Source organism: Netta rufina, assembly GCF_964035555.1.
Source record: "Netta rufina genome assembly, chromosome: 1".
NCBI lineage: Eukaryota > Metazoa > Chordata > Aves > Anseriformes > Anatidae > Netta > Netta rufina.
Window position 1 is genome coordinate 93379114 of NC_140123.1, and position 17188 is coordinate 93396301.

General features: G+C 39.1%; 1 protein-coding gene across 1 annotated transcript in view; it reads left to right on the forward strand.

The window, feature by feature from the left end:
* Positions 1 to 17188, forward strand: part of DSCAM (DS cell adhesion molecule) — a gene marked incomplete at both ends in the record, with an annotated part of 475592 nt that overhangs the window by 55717 nt on the left and 402687 nt on the right. The gene's annotated exons all lie outside the window — the stretch shown is intronic.

The following is a 17188-nucleotide window of genomic DNA, read 5'->3' on the forward strand; positions in this document are numbered from 1 at the left end:
GGATTTGCTTTGAGAACACTGGTCTGCTGGGAGCTGATGGATCCACTTGTCAGAGAAAGGGAAGAAGATCTTTGGTCATAGGCATCAACAAGGGCTTTCAACTAGAATTTCCAAGGGAGGGGAACCTCTACTCCGCTTCTTCCAGTTCAACACTGATGTCAGTGATAAATGCCCCGAGCCTGTAGAAAGGGCCATGGATTGGCAGCAGAGCACCTGAAGAGCAACAAAGGAATTTCAGCCACTCGAGACAGTAAGCCACGTTCACCACAGGCCCAAATTCCATCTCTCTATGTCAATACATGGAGAATAAATATGTGTGCCTATAAGGTTATGATGTCATTGGCATTATGGAGTTGAGCTGGGATGGCTACCATGACTGGAGTGTTGGAATGAAAGGATACAGGCTCTTTAGTAAGGACAGGCATGGGAGACAAAGAGGGAGCATCAATTGACCTCTATGCCAGTGAGCAGCTGGAGTGCATGGAGCTCTGCCTGGGGTTGGGTGAGGAGTAGACAGAGAGCTTGAGGGTCAGGATTAAAGGAAGGGCAGGGACAAGAGACATTATAGTAGGGGGTCTACTACAGGACACTTTACCAGGAAGACCAAACAGATGAAGTCTTCTACAGACAGAAGCAACTTTGTGTTCACAAGCCCTGGTCTTTGTGGGGAACTTCAACCATCCTGGTATCAATTGGAGAGAAAAGACAGCAAAGCATAAGCAATTCAGCGTGTTCCTGATGATAACTTCTTTCTCCAAGTGATAGAGGAGCCAATCAGGAGAGGTGCTGTGCTGGACCTTGTTCTCACCAGCAAGGAGGGTCTGGTGGTGATTGTGAAGCTTAAAGACAGCCCTGGCTGCACTGACCATGAAATGGTGCAGTTTAGGATCCTGAGGGCAGGGAGGAGGGACTAGTCCAGTCTGCCCTGGACTTTGGGAGAGAAGACTTTAGCCTCTTCAGGGATCTGCTTGGTAGAGTACCATAGGACATGGTCTTGGAGGGAAGAGGGGCCCAACAAAGCTGGTTAATATTTGAGATACTGGGAGAATGATGAACCGACCATCTGTAGGAAACCATATCTGAGACCAGCTACGGAACTTGAAGCTGTGCAGGACCTGATGAGGTACATTAATAGGTCCTGAAGGTACTGGCAGATGTAGTTGCTAAGCCAATATCCATCATATTTGAGAAGTTGTGTCAGTCTGGTGGAGTTCCAACTCGAATGGAAGAGCAGAAAGATAATCCCCCCCCCCCCCCAAAAAAAAAAAAAAAAAAAGGAAAAAGGTAGACCTGGGGAACTACTGGCCATTTGGTCTCACTTGCATAGCAAGATCGTGGAGCAGATCCTTCTGGAAAGAGTAAGATGTGGAAATTAAGAGATTGGTTATAGTGAACATGGTTTCACTAAGGGCAAATCATGGCTGACAAATCTATTGGCCTTCTGCAATGGGGTTACAGCATTGATGGATAGAGGAAGAGCAACTGATGTCATCTACCTGTACCCATGCAAAGTATTTGACACTGTTCCACATGGGATCCTTGTCTATAAATTGGAGAATCATAGATTTGAAAGATGGACCACTCAGTGGGTAAGGAATTGGTTGGATGGTCACACAAAGAGTTGCAGTCAATGACTCAATGTCCAGGTGGAGATCAGTAATGAGTGGTGTTCCTCAGGGGTCAGTACTGGGACCAGTGCTGTTTAACATCTTTGTTGGTGAAATGGACACTGGGATTGAGTGCACCCTTAGCAGGTTTGCCAATGACACCAAGATATGTGGTGTGGTCAATGTGCTGGAGAGAAGGGATGCTCTCCAGAGGGACCTGGACAGGCTCAAGAGTGGGCCTGTGCTAACTTCATGAGGTTCTACAAGGCCAAGTGCAAGATCCTGTATCTGGGCTGTGGCAATCCCAAGCACAAACACAGGCTGGGTGGAGAATGGATTGAGAGCAGCCCTGAGGAGAAAGATCTGGGGATGATGGTTGATGAGAAGCCGAACACGAGCCAGCAATGTGCACTTGCATCCCAGAAAGCCCACTGTATCCTGGACTGCATCAAAAGAAGCATGCCCGGTGGGTTGAAGGAGGTGATTCTTCTTCTCTAGTCTCCTCTTGTGAGACTCTAGCTAGAGTACTGAATTCAGCTCTGAGGCCCCAGCATATGGATGTATTAGAATGAGTCCAGAGGAAGGCCACTAAGATGATCAAGGGGCTGGAGCACCTCTCCTACAAAGACAGGGAGTTGTTCAGCCTGGAGAAGAGAAGGCCACAGGGAGAAGGCCATAGTGAACTTCCAGTATCTATTGGGGGCCTACAAGAAAGCAGGAGAGAGACTCTGTCAGGGAGTGTAGTGATAGGATGAGGAGTAGTGGTTTAAAATGAAGAAAGGGTAGATTTAGATTAAATATTCATTAAAAAATGTTTACTATGAGAGCAGTGAGGCACTGGACCAGGTTGCCTAGAGAAGCTGAGGATGCCCCATCCCTGGAAGTGTTCAAGGCCAGGATGGATGGGGCTTTGGACAACCTGGTCCAAACCTTCCAACCTGGTGGAAAGTGTCCCTGCCTATGGCAGGGGGTGGAACTGGATGGTCTTTAAGGTCCCTTCTAACCCAAATTATTTTGTGATTCTATGATAACGTTTTGTTTTACAGTTATACATTTTTATTTTTTTTTATAAAGATTTAAGGATTAAAGAAAGATTTAAGGATCTAATAATTTGTTTCCCTCTCCTTTATGTAGGACATTGTCATCCTATTGCCAAAACTAATTTAATACAATTATTTTTTGCAGGTATTCTTAAGGCATGATCTTTATAAATAATTTTTCTAGGGACGCTGGAAAGGAACAGATTTGTTTGGACTCAAGTTACAACAGCGTAAGAAAAGTACATAGTGCTGTTAATTGAATTGTGTAAGTCTTAAAAAAAAAAAAAAATCATGTAGGCCAGTCCCACTGAAGGCCACTGATGCTATTTACTATCCTTTTGGATACATTTATCAAAACGCTTCTTTAGACTAACTCTTTTAAAGTGTACAGTTGGAGAAGAGAATGCCACAATTCAAAGATGATACCATTGCATAGTGGACTGAATATATATGTATATTCAGCTATGGTGCATATTACTTTGTCTAATGCCAAAAAAAACCAACCAACCAACCAAACAAACAAAAACAAACAAACAACAAACAAAGCATACACACACACACACACAAAAAAAAAAAAAAAAAAAAAACAAACACTAAGAGATTTGCTGCCATGAGGATGTAGGACCTTTTTTCCCTCATTGCCCTTGCGTCAGAAAGTGATACTTTGTTATTTGTATAAATAACATTAAATAAATGATGTAATAAATAATTAACATTTGAATGGCTAGAAAGCACAGACACAAATTGTCACTGGTATTTAAATGCTCAAACCACTGGAATTCAGTAAAGCTAGGTTTTGCAGTTGCTGAGACTTTGAAGCTTGTGACTACCTTGTAGTGACACTGAAAATCTGATGGGGGACTGAAATAGAGATTGCTGAGTTGCAGCCCAGTGTTTCGTGTATTCTGTTTTTGTTTTCCAGGTAAGCAAAGAAGCTTTTAAGGCAAAATATTCTTGAATTTTGTCAAGAGTATCTAAAATGTCCATATACTGCCTGTTCAGTGTTTTCATATACATTTCTTCTTTTTCTCAACTAATTAGCACGCTAAACTTGCCACCTCCAAACTCTGAATGTTATCTTGGGATCATTCATAATGCTAAACTACTCTTCGAGAAGTTATTTTTATTTTGGTAGTATCTCTCCTCAGTTTTAGGTTTTATGGAAAAAATGTGAGGTGTTGTCATTTTATTTTAGATATGTTTATTTTTTTCATCTTAAAACCTTTCCTTTTGCAGCAAAACCAGACCTCTGAAACTTTTAACTGTCATCAAGAAAAATAAATGTACTGATGTCCTTGGAAATAGATTGTGTGTATTTTGAAATACTAATATTTTCTGTATGTTTTTTTTTGGTATGAATTATATATTAAGCCCATGGAAAAGAAAGCAATAGCCTGCAGCTGTTCAGATAGAGAACATTGCAGAAGTTATAGTTTGTTTGTTTTTGTTAAGAAGCCAAATTAAATGCTGAATATTTGTTTCAGATCTGCCTTTTTTTTTTCCTCTCAAGTGATAGGTACAGTGAATGTCTAATTTCGTTTTTGATGTTTTTGTTATTAAGATTTGAGTAATTTGTCACAACCCTAATCTTCCATAGCAGTAGTCATGAAAACCAGTACATTATGCTTTCTTTTTATTTAGTGAGATCTAAACAAAAATTAGTACATCGTGATGATCTCAGAAGCAGTATAGGAAAAATGTGAGCAATAACTAAATGCTAATGAGACTTCTTTTCTTCATTATGCCTAGTTGTGTTGTAGTGTTTGAGCTACTTAATGCCTACATAATTACTGGTTTTGTTTTGATGCTTACTAGAGCCAAATCACTTCAGGCACCTTTCAGCAGTTTGATTATTAAAATATTCAGTATTGTATACAACTTGAGTTCTCTTTGCAGAAGTGGGGCTGTCTGCTTACACTTATTGTTACTGGCTGCTTATGGTGACCAGAAGTAATTGTTATGTGGTGGAATCATTTTGTTTTGTTTTACTATTTTTCCCCTCCCCTTTATTTGAACTCTGCATTACTTGAGAGCCATCCCTCAAGCAAGACAGGCAGCTGTGCCCCCTTTGCTCCAAGTTCCTCTGCCAGTGCTGCACATGGTGTGTGGGAAAGGCTGCTCTTGTTCTTCAGATGGGATGTTGCTGTGACTCAGCCCAAGCCAGCACTGTCTGATATGACGGGCAAACTGTCAGAAAAAATACAGTCAAATTGAGCTCTTGTCCCCGTGGGTGAAAAAATCTAGCACAGTTGTGAAGTAGCATTAGTGTAGCAAATCGTTTAAGATGTGCTGCATGTTCTACAGTGGTTTGAAAATGCACAGCAGCCCAGAAAATCCAAATGGCAAGTGGCTGTGCTCTTAGAGGAGTTTCTAGACCAAGCAAAGGTTTGCTTAAGACAGCCTTTTCTAGAACCAGGGTTTTGATCCCTCCAGAGTCATCCATAATGATATTGACTGTCTTGCCTCTGACCCAGGAACTTCTTCCATTGCTGCATTTTCAGGAATGAAGCTTGACGTGTTCTGCTTCTGCAGACTTTTGGAATAAGAACTAGTGGAAAGGGGAAGAATCACAGAGAAGGGGTGGGAAGCAGTAAACTCATGCTTCCTGAATAGAAATTCCCTTAAGCCACAATACTATATGATGTGTGATGCAAAGAATTCACCACACTGATATTATATTTTGTCTGATATGCTAGTAGGTGATGATGGTGACTTGGGACCATCAAGACTACAGGTTTTGTTCAATATTTCCTGACTAGGAAATAGAGAAAAACACAGTACTACTGTTTAAAGGTGTCTGGAACAACTCTGTTTGTCAGGCAGTACAGCAGGGGTAGCTCTAGCTATCCTCACGCTTTGCTTATCCCCATGACCTGGTGGGTAGATTTTGTGTTTTCTTATAGGGAACAAACTGTTGTTCTGAGCAGAACAGTGTTTATGTTGGAAATGGTGTGCTACCAAAGCTTTGACCTGATTCTTTCTGCATTTTATTTTAATGCTGAAGGATTTAACAATGTTTCTGTGTGACTTCTTGTGGTAAAATCTTGTACTTCATATGCTGATACCTGTCAGCATGTGTTTCAGATGCCTGTGCTTGTAGTTACTATATGAGCTCGCTGAAGGTGTCTGAGTGAAGAGCTGTGCAGACCCAACATAACTCTAGACCTCCATTCTTATCTTTCATTTGGGACAATATTTTTTTCCCAAATGTTCAGTTCCTCCAAGGAGAACATACTTTCCCTTCAAGTGTCTGAATAAGGAGGAATAATGTGCATCAGGATCTTTCCCTCAGCTTTCATCCTCTACTTTGTGTCCTCTGATAGTTGAATAATACTTTTGCTGATCAAAACTTTAAGCTTATTATCCTATTGTAACAACGGGGTAGACCTTTGAGTGGTACATGCTCAACCCTGCTATAAATGTACGGAAAATTTTACTAGAGTCGGTGTCCTGGAGTGATGACAAAGATCAGTTTTAATCTGTAGATGGCAGGGCTCTGCTGAACTTGTGGTAATCATTGCTGGTGAGGGCTTCTGAAGACTTCTTGAGGGCAGGGGAGGATGGAAAGCTTTCAGGGTCTGGTGGGAGACTAAGGCCCACCCTTGTTGTGGACCTTACCCACATGAAGTGAAGGTCACATACATGAAAAATCAGAGAAGAGACCATCCCAGAAAAGCATTCCAACTGTTTTCTGAATCCAGATGTTAAACCTTGCAGGCTCTTGCATAGTGTTAGAACATTCATATGAGATGTGATGGAAATGACAGAAAAATTAATAGGCTGTGGGACTCATACTGTAGTTGACTGCTCTGGTCTAAAATACACTCATATCTATCTGTGGGAGATCTTCTACATCATTTGCTTCCCCTGCAAATTTTTTATTTTACTTCCATCTTTGTGTGGAAGATGGAAGTAAAATTATATATATATATATATATATATATATATATATATATATATATATATATATATAAAAATTGATTATTTCTTACACAGATCCAGTGAGAAATATGCTAGTCTTTGCTGTTTTTTAGTTGTAAAACCCTCTTATCCTATTAGGATGTGATGCAGGTGGCTAGCAGTGTACTATAAAAGAAGTATTAGGTCTGCTGCAGTGTTTTCAGACAAGCCCCAGACTGAAAACTGATAGATCTCAGCCAAAGGATCCTTGTAAGAAATGACTCTGTTTATGGAAAATATGGTAATTTTGTAAGTCAGTCAAAATAAAAGCTATACAAATATTGATTAAATATTTTTTTCAGAACTCCATGACAAAGCTAAGTAACTGTATTCCTACTGCTCAAATACATATATATGTATATAATATATATATATATATTTATTTTTTTGACAGAGGGAGAAAAGGTAAATATGAGGCTCTTATTTCTGTATTGTTGCTTTTGATGATCTCACAATGTGTCCTTTATGAGAAAATAAGTGGACTTAAGGTTATGAATGGACTTTTCAAGAGCATGTTTTTTGTCCCTAAACTGACAACTATTTATTTGTCTTTTCCTTAATTTCTCTCTCTCTCTTTTTTTTCCTCTCTCTCTTAGATAAAGGAAAATAATCTTACCTACACATCTTATTCTAGTAAGCACTGGAACACCTATCCCAGATAGGCTGAATAGGTAGATATTCATTATTGAACACACAATTAAAAGTAAGCATTTAACGACAAGTAGGTTATTCGTTTTTAGCTGGTTAAAGGCTCTCATGACTTGTTTCCATTGCATTTGAGCATTAGCCTGTATGCTCAGGTCTCTACAGTACACTCTGCTAAAACCCACACTTCTCCCCCTTCCAGAGATATATCTCGTTTATGAGTTCTACTTCTTTTTATGGTTTGACCTGAAGACCTTTTCTTTTAATTGTGGAAGATTGCTTTGATTTAATGGAGGCTGCTGTCCTGTGAGAATGATAATGTAACGCTTTGTGATTTTTCCTGTAGTGATTTTTTTTTTTGGTACGCAAAAACAATTGCATACTTAATTATCCTCATTAGTGGTTCTGATTTTGAAACTGATTCAAATGAATACCCTTTTGGAATAAAAGGTTGAGTGCTAGCATATTGAATCAGAGTAGCAATTTGAAAAAGCATAGTCAATTTTTTGTTCCTTTTGGACATGTAATTTTGTAGTGTTTAGCCCTAAAAAATACTGGCTGCAATTACACAACACACTACATAGGAAGCAGTTCTTCATTTAGAGATTACATACTGTGGAAAGAATTTTGGCTTTCTGAATGATACCAATTACATAATCATATACATTTAAGCAGCAGAAAAACCAACCAGCTCATCTGTACTTGCTTCAGACTATATCCTTTTCATTTTATTTCCATTGCATCATACTGCAGTAACAATTGTAACAATTTACATGATCAGATGAACAGCAAAAAGTCAAACACCCATGATATGCTTTCATATGCTTTTTTTTTTCTTTTTTTTTTTTTTTTTTTTTTTTTTAAACCATGGTAAGCTAAGTCTTTGTAATAACTACTGAAACTGACTGAGTGAAGTTAGTGAATAACTCAAAGTTTGTTTACAAACATAGCCCATCTTCTGGGACACCCTCTGCCACTATGCTCTGAATATCAAGTCTGGGATAAAAGTCCAGAAGGAGTGATCAGGATTGATTTTGTCATCTTGCTTCATCAGTCTTTGATAGGCACCACAAAGAGAAAGCAAGGAATATTTTAGTCAAATTCAGAGGTTTCAGGTTTCAAAGCACTGGTCTGAGGTGCACTGTCTCTCTCCCTTTGCCTTGTTCTGATCAAGGCTCCTGCAGGTGCTAGGGCTCATTTCAAGCCTAGCAGGGTGGTCTGTTGTGGACTGCTAGCAGGTCACCCATGCACAGCTCTCGTTTTGGACAAATTAGCATTTTCTAATTGAAAAGTTGGTGAACAAGGTTCTTCTTGGTTCTGCTTGTTCACAGTTTAGAAGACCTCAATAAGAAGTATTGGAAAAATTTGTTTTGCTCAAGCAATGGATTCTTAAGCAGTTGTTAGCAGAAGATTATTATTTTTTTTTTGGGGGGGGGGGGGGGGGAGGAGGTGGAGGAAAGGAAGCGGGGAAGAAAAGTTTTTTTCCTGCCAATTTTTCTCATGAACACCTGTGATCTGACCAGTGCGAAGCACAAAAGTTATATTCCTTTCTGTAGGAGATGACAACTACAGACAATAAATATATAAATAAATTCAGGCTTTCTCAGCAGTTTGCAAGAAAGTGGCATTGATCAAAGAAGTCAAACTGGCTGATAGCAGATAAATAGACTTTTCATTTGATTCCATTGTTGACTTGATTTACAACTGTTGTATGTGGTGTTTAACTGGTGCTTTTGTATCCACTTATAATAGTGTAGTAATGTAATAGTCATCTCTGTTAATTATACTTGTAATCTCAAATCTCAAAGTTTGTACATTTGACTTGATTTTGTTTTCCATATTCAGGCCATTTTGTGTTGATCTAATCTTTTTTCTCATCTTTTCATCATTCTTTAATCATTCTTTCTCATCTTTATTATTGTTGTCTTCTTTGTTCTTTTAGTTTATTTTAGTAACACATATTTCATAGCCTGGTCAGAGTTTTATCTAGTGCTGTTTTGCTATTCCCTGGTCTGGAAGGTAGCTATCTTGCCTTCACCTGTATCTCATTCCCTGCATGAGCTCTGTTTTACCTCTCTGTCCTCAAATTGTCAGGAATATCCAATCCTTCCTGATTTAGAGAGGTATATGAAATTCCTGCTAGGAGTAAAAATCTAAGCCAAAATTGGAAAAAGGTCACTCATTTTACTCTTGCTGTAATAAAAATTATAATATTTAGCAACCTTATACTTTAGTCATTAGATAAAACCCCTAGAGGGAGACATGATCACAGATGGATTGTTGCAATTCCCCATCACTCTGATCTTTTCACAATAGCTGAAGTAATTTCTCTAGGTTACTTTGCATAGCCTGTTACTTGATAATTGTGCACTCTAAGCAATGCTATTGTTTGTAGATGTCCATTTTTTTTAATTTTAATTTTTTATTTTATATTAGTCTTTCTCTCTCTCTCTCTCTGTCTCTCTCTCTCTCTCAAAAAGTGTCAGCAATGGTGACATAGTAAGGCACCTTGAAAAAAATTCATCCTGAATAAAGATGTAGTCTACCTAGACTTCAGCATGGCCTTTGACATGGTCTCCCATAGTATTCTCCTGAAGAAACTGGCAGCCCATGGCTTGTATAGGTACACTCTTTGCTGGGTTAAAAGCTGGCTGGATGGCCGAGTCCAGAGAGTAGTGATGGACAGACTGAAATCCAGCTGGCAACTGGTCACCAATGGTGACCGGTTAGTATCTTTAATATCTTTATTGACAATTTGGATGGGGGAATTGAGTGCACCCTCAGTAAGTTTGCAGATGACACCAAATTGTGGGGAAGTGTTGATCTGCCGGAGCGTAGGAAGGTCCTGCAGCGGGACCTGGTCAGGATGGGTCAATGGGCAGAGGCCAAGGGGATAAGGTTCAACACGGCTAAGTGCCACATCCTGCACTTTGGCCACAACAACCCCATGCGGTACTACAGGCTTGGGGCAGAGTGGCTCGAAAGCTGTACAAAAGAAAAGGACCTGGGGGTGCTGATTGATGTCCACCTGAATGTGAGCCAGCAGTATGCCCAGGTGGCCAAGAAGGCCAACAGCATCCTGGCTTGTATCAGGAGTAGTGTAGCCAGCAGGACCAGGGAGGTGATCATCTCCCCGTGCTCTGCTCTGGTGAGGCTGCACCTTGAGTACTGTGTCCAGCTTTGGACCCCATCACTACAAGAAGGACATTGAGGCCCTGGAGTGTGTCCAGAGAACAGCTACAAAGCTGTTGAAGGACCTGGAGCACAAGTCCTGTGAGGAACGGCTGACAGAACTGGTGTTGATTACTCTGGAGAGGAGGAGGCTCAGGGGAGACCTCATTGCTCTCTACAACTACCTGAAAGAATGCTGTGGGGAGCTGGGTGTTGGCCTCTTCTGACAGGTAACTAGTGATAGGACTAGAAGGAATGGCCTCAAGTTGTGCCAGGGGAGATTTAGATTTGGAAATTAGGAGACATTTATTCTCAGAAAGAGTAGTCAGGCATAGGAATGGGTTGCCCAGGCAAGTGGTGGAGTCACCATCCCTGGGGATGTTCAAGGAAAGGTTGGACATGGTGCTTAGGCACATAGTTTAGTGGGTGACATTGGTTATGGTTGGTCCAGATGATCTTAGAGGTCTTTTCTAACCCTTATGATTCTGTGATTTTAATGACATAGCTCACCAACACGGCACCCTGCCACTCATCCAGACTGTCTGTGGCTCTTCTCTGCATGAAATAATTTTCATATTTGTGATTGTATTTGTAATACTTCTTCTACTAGTTTGAAAGGCACACCAATGCACTCTGCAATGTTTCATTTATTATTTGTGTGTGTGTTTATGTGAAAAAGATTATTTAGTACACTGTATTGTTTGGATGTTGAGAGGGTAATTAACCTACATGTATGATATGATCCTATAATTCAGTATCTTCATACATAATTTATTGTTTAGAGGTATCCAGACATTTTATTACAAATGTTTTGTGCTTTTCTGGTTGCTTTTTCTTACATTAATTTATTTAAACTGTCTTAAAGAATATTTGCCTTTAACAGTGAAGTATCAAATTTTTATTTTCCTCTGATGAGGAGGATTTTAATATGGTGCTTAAGTTCTGTTCTTTAAATTTCTCAATTTTTTTGTTGTATTTGGGTCCCAAAATTTCCCAGATAAGTTTAAATACTAAAAGTCAAATGCATATTTTACTAATAACAGTGGCACTTTTTTTTTTTGTTGTTTAAACTAATGACACTAATGACAGGTAGAATATTGTTCTTCAGATATGTACACTTTTTCCTTAGCTTTAAAGAAAACTAGATGTGAAGGTATTCAGAACTAAGTTAAACTCTGCCTAATAGCCATATGTTTTTGAAAGATTATGCTCTTAATCTCTCTTTAAATGGTGGAGATGAAGGACCAGATCAAGTGCATGATTTGCCCCACCAAAGTGGGGTCTGGAGTGTTCTTAGACTGTGTTTGTCATTCTATGTTAGCTGTGAAGGAGGCTCAGGATGGCTACTCTCCTAACCTAGGCATGATGCCTGAGGTATCTCAGGAAATAGCATATTCCAGAAGGCACACTGGCTCCTGTTCAATTTTACTTTTTATTTATTTCCTTAAATTTTGATTGAAGATTGATGTGTTGTTGAGACTACCTGTGTTCCTGGTCACCTATTAAGTCTGTATCTCATCCTGTTTTGTACCTGCCATACGTGTGTGACAGTATGCCAGCAGCAGAACTCCAAACTGTCAATTTTTACTGGAGTATGTTGTCCCATGATGGTACTAAATAGTTCCAGGCACCTACTGTTCCATCTGCAGACTACAAGTGTCAGTGCTGGGAAGAAGCTTACTGAAAAAGGGATGTTCTAATTTGCAACAGAGGTGAAGTTTAGACTTTATTCTATACTGTCCATTTTTATGTTTATACTTTTATTATATTTTGGGGGGGTTGCCTCCAAATTTCCCGCATTTACTTTGCTGGTATTTAGCAGTGAGATTTTTTTAAATTCTAAGGTGAGACTTTCTATGACCTACTAGATCTAAAGAAAATAATTAATTGTTTCCCAATCCATCAGTCCCATCACTGTGGAGAAAAGGAAAGGAAATAAGGGAAGTGATTGTCCTGCTCCACTCTGCACTGGTGCGGCCTCACCTCGAGTACTGTGTGCAGTTCTGGGCACCACAGTACAAAAAGGACATTAAACTGTTGGAGAGGGTCCAGAGGAGCGCGACAAAGATGGTGAAGGGCCTAGAGGGGAAGCCGTATGAGGAGTGGCTGAGGTCACTGGGCCTATTCAGCCTGGAGAAGAGGAGGCTGTGGGGGAACCTCATCGCGGTCTACAACTTCCTCACAAGGGGTAGTGGAGAGGCAGGTGACCTTTCTCTGTAATCACCAGTGATAGGACCCACGGGAATGGTGTTAAGCTGAGGCAGGGGAAGTTTAGGCTTGACATCAGGAAGAGGTTCTTCACCAAGAGACACTGGAACAGGCTCCCCAGGGACATAGTCACTGCACCAAGCCTGTCTGAATTTAAAAAGTGGACTGTGCACTTAGTCACATGGTCTAAGCTTTTGGGTAGGCCTTTGTGGTGCCAGGTGTTGGACTTGATGATCCTTATGGGTCCCTTTCAACTTGGGATATTCTATGATTCTATGAAATATTAATGTCCAGGGCTGTGGCAAACTTGATACTGTGCTGTAAGACTGGTAAGGCTGTTGCTATAAACCTGCTGTAGTGCAGAAGAGGAGTCATCTGCTTAATTATATAATTTATATTTTCTACTTTTATTTTTATTTTTTTTAAATAATCTCAGTGCTCTCTTTGCTTCAGACTTTCACTTTGATTCAAATCTTTTATCTATATTTCATGCTGAATTTGATTAATCAAAAGGATAAGGAGAGATTTTTTCCTTTGTTTTTCAGTTGCTATTCGTTCAGAACCAAACTTTCCCCTTGAATAAGCATTGTGGGAATAGTACTCAGTTTATGAGTAGGACAGGAAAAATAATATAAGTATCAAATAATTGTTAAGATTTGTTTTCCAAATATTTTTAAGACTATGTTGAGTTGTCTGTCACCCAGAGGTACCTCAGTTCTTTCATGTAAAGATAACTGTGGCTTTAAGAGGTTAATATAGCATATAGAAAGAAGGGTGTGGAAGAATTTGAAAAACAAAGAGCTAGCTGTAAAAATCAAAAATATTATCTGAACTTACTAAAACTGGAGAAAGAAAACTAGAGAAAAATAATATGATGAAAAGGAAATATGCAACACTAAGCTGCTCTAGTACGTTCTGGTCATCTTTCATCTGTGTTGTAGCTGGTGCTGATCCCTCCAGGATGTGAGGTCCTACACAGACCAAGCCCAAGCCTGACTCAGTGTGGTAGTTTATGCAGCGTCTTCTCTCTGGTGTCTTGGTGACATTTCTTTCAATCCACTAAAAAGGATTATGAAGAAACATTTTCAGCCTATTTTGTCTTGTGCAACATATAATGAAGCCCAGGCAAATGACACCCTTGTAGGCAGAAATACCAGAGGTGTTATTTGCTAGGCTCTTATGTAAGACTTTTGCATCGACAGCATATGTATATGTAGGATCATAGTGTCCTGGAGACCTAAGCAAGGAGTGACATTACCAGATAAGAGTAAAGTTAACCTCCGTACAAACTAAAAAAGCTAGTCCAGTCTCTATGTCTGTCCAGTCTGTTTATGTCTACCCAGACTAACTGGCTGCACAATACTCAGTCTTATTTTCTGTTGCTGAGTGTGATCGACTTACAGCCCCACCGACCAGCTTGTCTTGAAATAAGCCAGCTTACTTGACAGGAGACTTCTCAAGTGCTAAAAGAGAATTTGTATCCGGTTGACATGTTCAGCACTTTGCTAAGCAGAACACGGCAGCGCTGTCTCTCCTGAAAAGGAAGAGAAATTTCCTTGGCTATTATACTTTGTCAGTTCTCTTTATCACTTCAAGTAGTTGAGTCTAAGAAATTTTGACTGAACTTGCAAAAAATACATCTTTCCTTCCTATTCTTGTTGTATGAATAAGATTATGGTATCTATTTAGCCTAAGATTCAAGAAATGTCTCTTGTCCTGTGTCTATCGATCTGATAAAATCTTTATGTGCTCCTCTAACCATATGGATAAGGAAAAAGACCTTCACTTCGTTGCCCTGAAAAAAAATGCATACAGGTGTAGATTGTGTTTGTCATTTCGGGGTTGGGGTACCCAATGAGTTCTGAGATGCAGGCTTCCTCCTGTTTCCCTCAAGTATTATTGGTTTCAGTAATAAATAAATAAATAAATAAATATTTTTTCCAGAAGAATCTTTGACTTTCTTTCCCTTGGACTGCTAACTGATACTGATGTCATCTATTCCAAAGTGCTGATATTTTTTTTTTGTCCAGGCCAAGTGTAATCAGACGCCACTGCTGCTCATTTGAAGTCCAGCTTAGAGGTTTCATGGGGCCTATTGTTGCAGAACTAGCTTTTGGGGAAGGCCTATGCCTGTTGCTTGGGCAACATTTTAGCCATTAGTCATTTAGTCATTTTAGCCATTGTTCTGGAGATAAAACATTTTAAAAACCTTGTTTTCAGAGCAGTATTTAGGTAGTATGAGTCTAATATTTTTTTCCTCCTTCTGTTCTTACCTTTGTTTTGGTTCATCACTATTTCTATTCACTGTTTTATAGCTCTAACTTTTATCAGATTTCCCTACGTCTCTCCCTTGTAACTTTTAGTCTGAGTTTGCTGCTGTTTACTGTAAAATACAGTGTTTAATTGGATTGCATTTTACCATTAAGTAACATATAATTCATATAATTACATATCGTCTTTTACTTGCCTCAGTTTCAATTAGGTTTTGATGTATCACTTGTTCTGTTACTTAGCTAATCTCTTTCTTTCTATGGAAAATTGCAGAGAAATATCTTTTTAATAAAAGACCCTGAAATCTCATTTTTGTTGTTGATTGTATCCAAGTAGCTTATGCATTGTTTTCCACTACAAAATGCATCTGGATTGTCAGCATTGTGTATATGTGTGTATATTACAGCACCATAGTTATTTTCCTTGTATCTTTGTGTGTTTGTCTGCCATTAAGATGAATGTGTACCAGATGCTTCTTTAAAACGAAGCACTATTGTGCTGGCTGATGGATGGAAAGTTTGTCAAAAGTAGTGAAAGCTTCTACAGGGGATACAAAGCAGCTGGAAAAATTCATTGTTATGTGCTGCTAGTATGAATCCCTAGTTTGGCTGTGCTGCATTTCGATTAGAAAGTTAGATTCTGTAGAAGTGTCAAACATAGTTCCCGATATTATCTATTTTTATGGCATTTGCAATTTGGTATTCACCTTTCTTTGCCAGCAAGTCTGCCATTTTATATGAATGTTGAGAAGCAGTTTAACATAAAATTTGGCCAGTGTGAACTGTATTTATTACCTCTATGTGAACACCTTCTTGGCCAATGAAAATTAAAATGCCCTATTGATTATTTCCCTTGTATTTGTAGAGAATAGCTTGTAGAGCAGATGAACAATGCCAAATCTTATTTTTTTTAGTTCTCTATTATGTTACCAACAATACCGTTCTCTGCTTCAAAGTACAACTATAATTAGAAACGTATTATGTAAAAGTGGCACCATCTTATTCAGCTGTGCTTCTTCTTGTGTTTAGTCCTATTATGTGTCTTTTTGCTTTTCTGAAACACAAGTTTCTGCTAGAGCTGAGCCAACTTCTTGCAAAAGACTTATTCTGAACTAGCACCTATCTCATCTGTATGCACGGAATTGTTGGCTCCAGTGCTTGAAATGTGTTCTTTCTAAATCTCCAAGTGCCTTTCATCTTGTTATGCGATGTCGTTTTATTTGGCTGTCTTCTGCATGTGAGATATCTTTCCCTATTGCTTTAGGAGAGTCTTTCCTACTTCTCTCTCTCTAGGGACTTCCAGAGCCAATCCCAACATCTTTTAAAGTGGACTCTGCTGACAGTCAACACCAAGATGACATTTAGAAAAGAATCTCTTCCCACCTTATGCCTCCTTCCCTCAAATTGCCTGGAGAGAGAAAGAGAAAATAGTCCATTTTTTGTTCCAAGCTATTACAAAACTAAGTAACAGAGGTAGACAAAGTGCTTCATGGCTTCATCTTGGGATTGCTAGTTATTTCTGGAGGACAATAGCACCCATCTTGTGTAAATAAAGGTTAGACCTGAAATCAGTCTTGTTGATGCTTACTTGGGCCTGATGAATTATAATCACATTTTCAAAAACATACTTCTTACTTGACCTGCACAGGAAAATCACGTCAGAATCTTCTGTACTCAACACATTTTGAAATATGCATCTTTTTTAGTAAAATTGGTAGATTTTTGTGGTGAGCTGTATACACAAATGTACTATAGGGTGGTATTATTGATAACATCTCTTTTTACTGAAAAATAAAAATCTTGTCTTATGCTGATTTTCTCTCAAGCAGAAGAGCAGTAGAAAAGTATTTCAGATGAAATGTCAGGCCATCTTCAAGCTGTCTGAAGCTTTCAAACCATCTGGGTAATAGCTGAATATCCTATGGAGGAAATGTGCAAAAGAAAGAGGGTTAATCCTGTATTCTGACCAATACTGACATGTTTCAGTGTGACAGAAACTGTTGTTCATGGTTGGGCAGGGGACTACAGTCACACAGATGGCAGAACCACCATTACAATAAATGTGCTTTGTACTTAAGTTTTTAAGTCTTTGTTAGAAAGACCTGGGCAATTATGTAATGTATCTATTAAGTTGTATCTGTATTAAAAATAGGCATGTATTGCTATTTAGGATTTACAGGGATTTTTCATTGTTTGCTTAGTCCTCCTTATTACTTTATAAATCATTCTGCCATGGAAGGACTGTAAAAATAAATTTGTAAGTGCTAACAGAAACAGCCCATGCTTC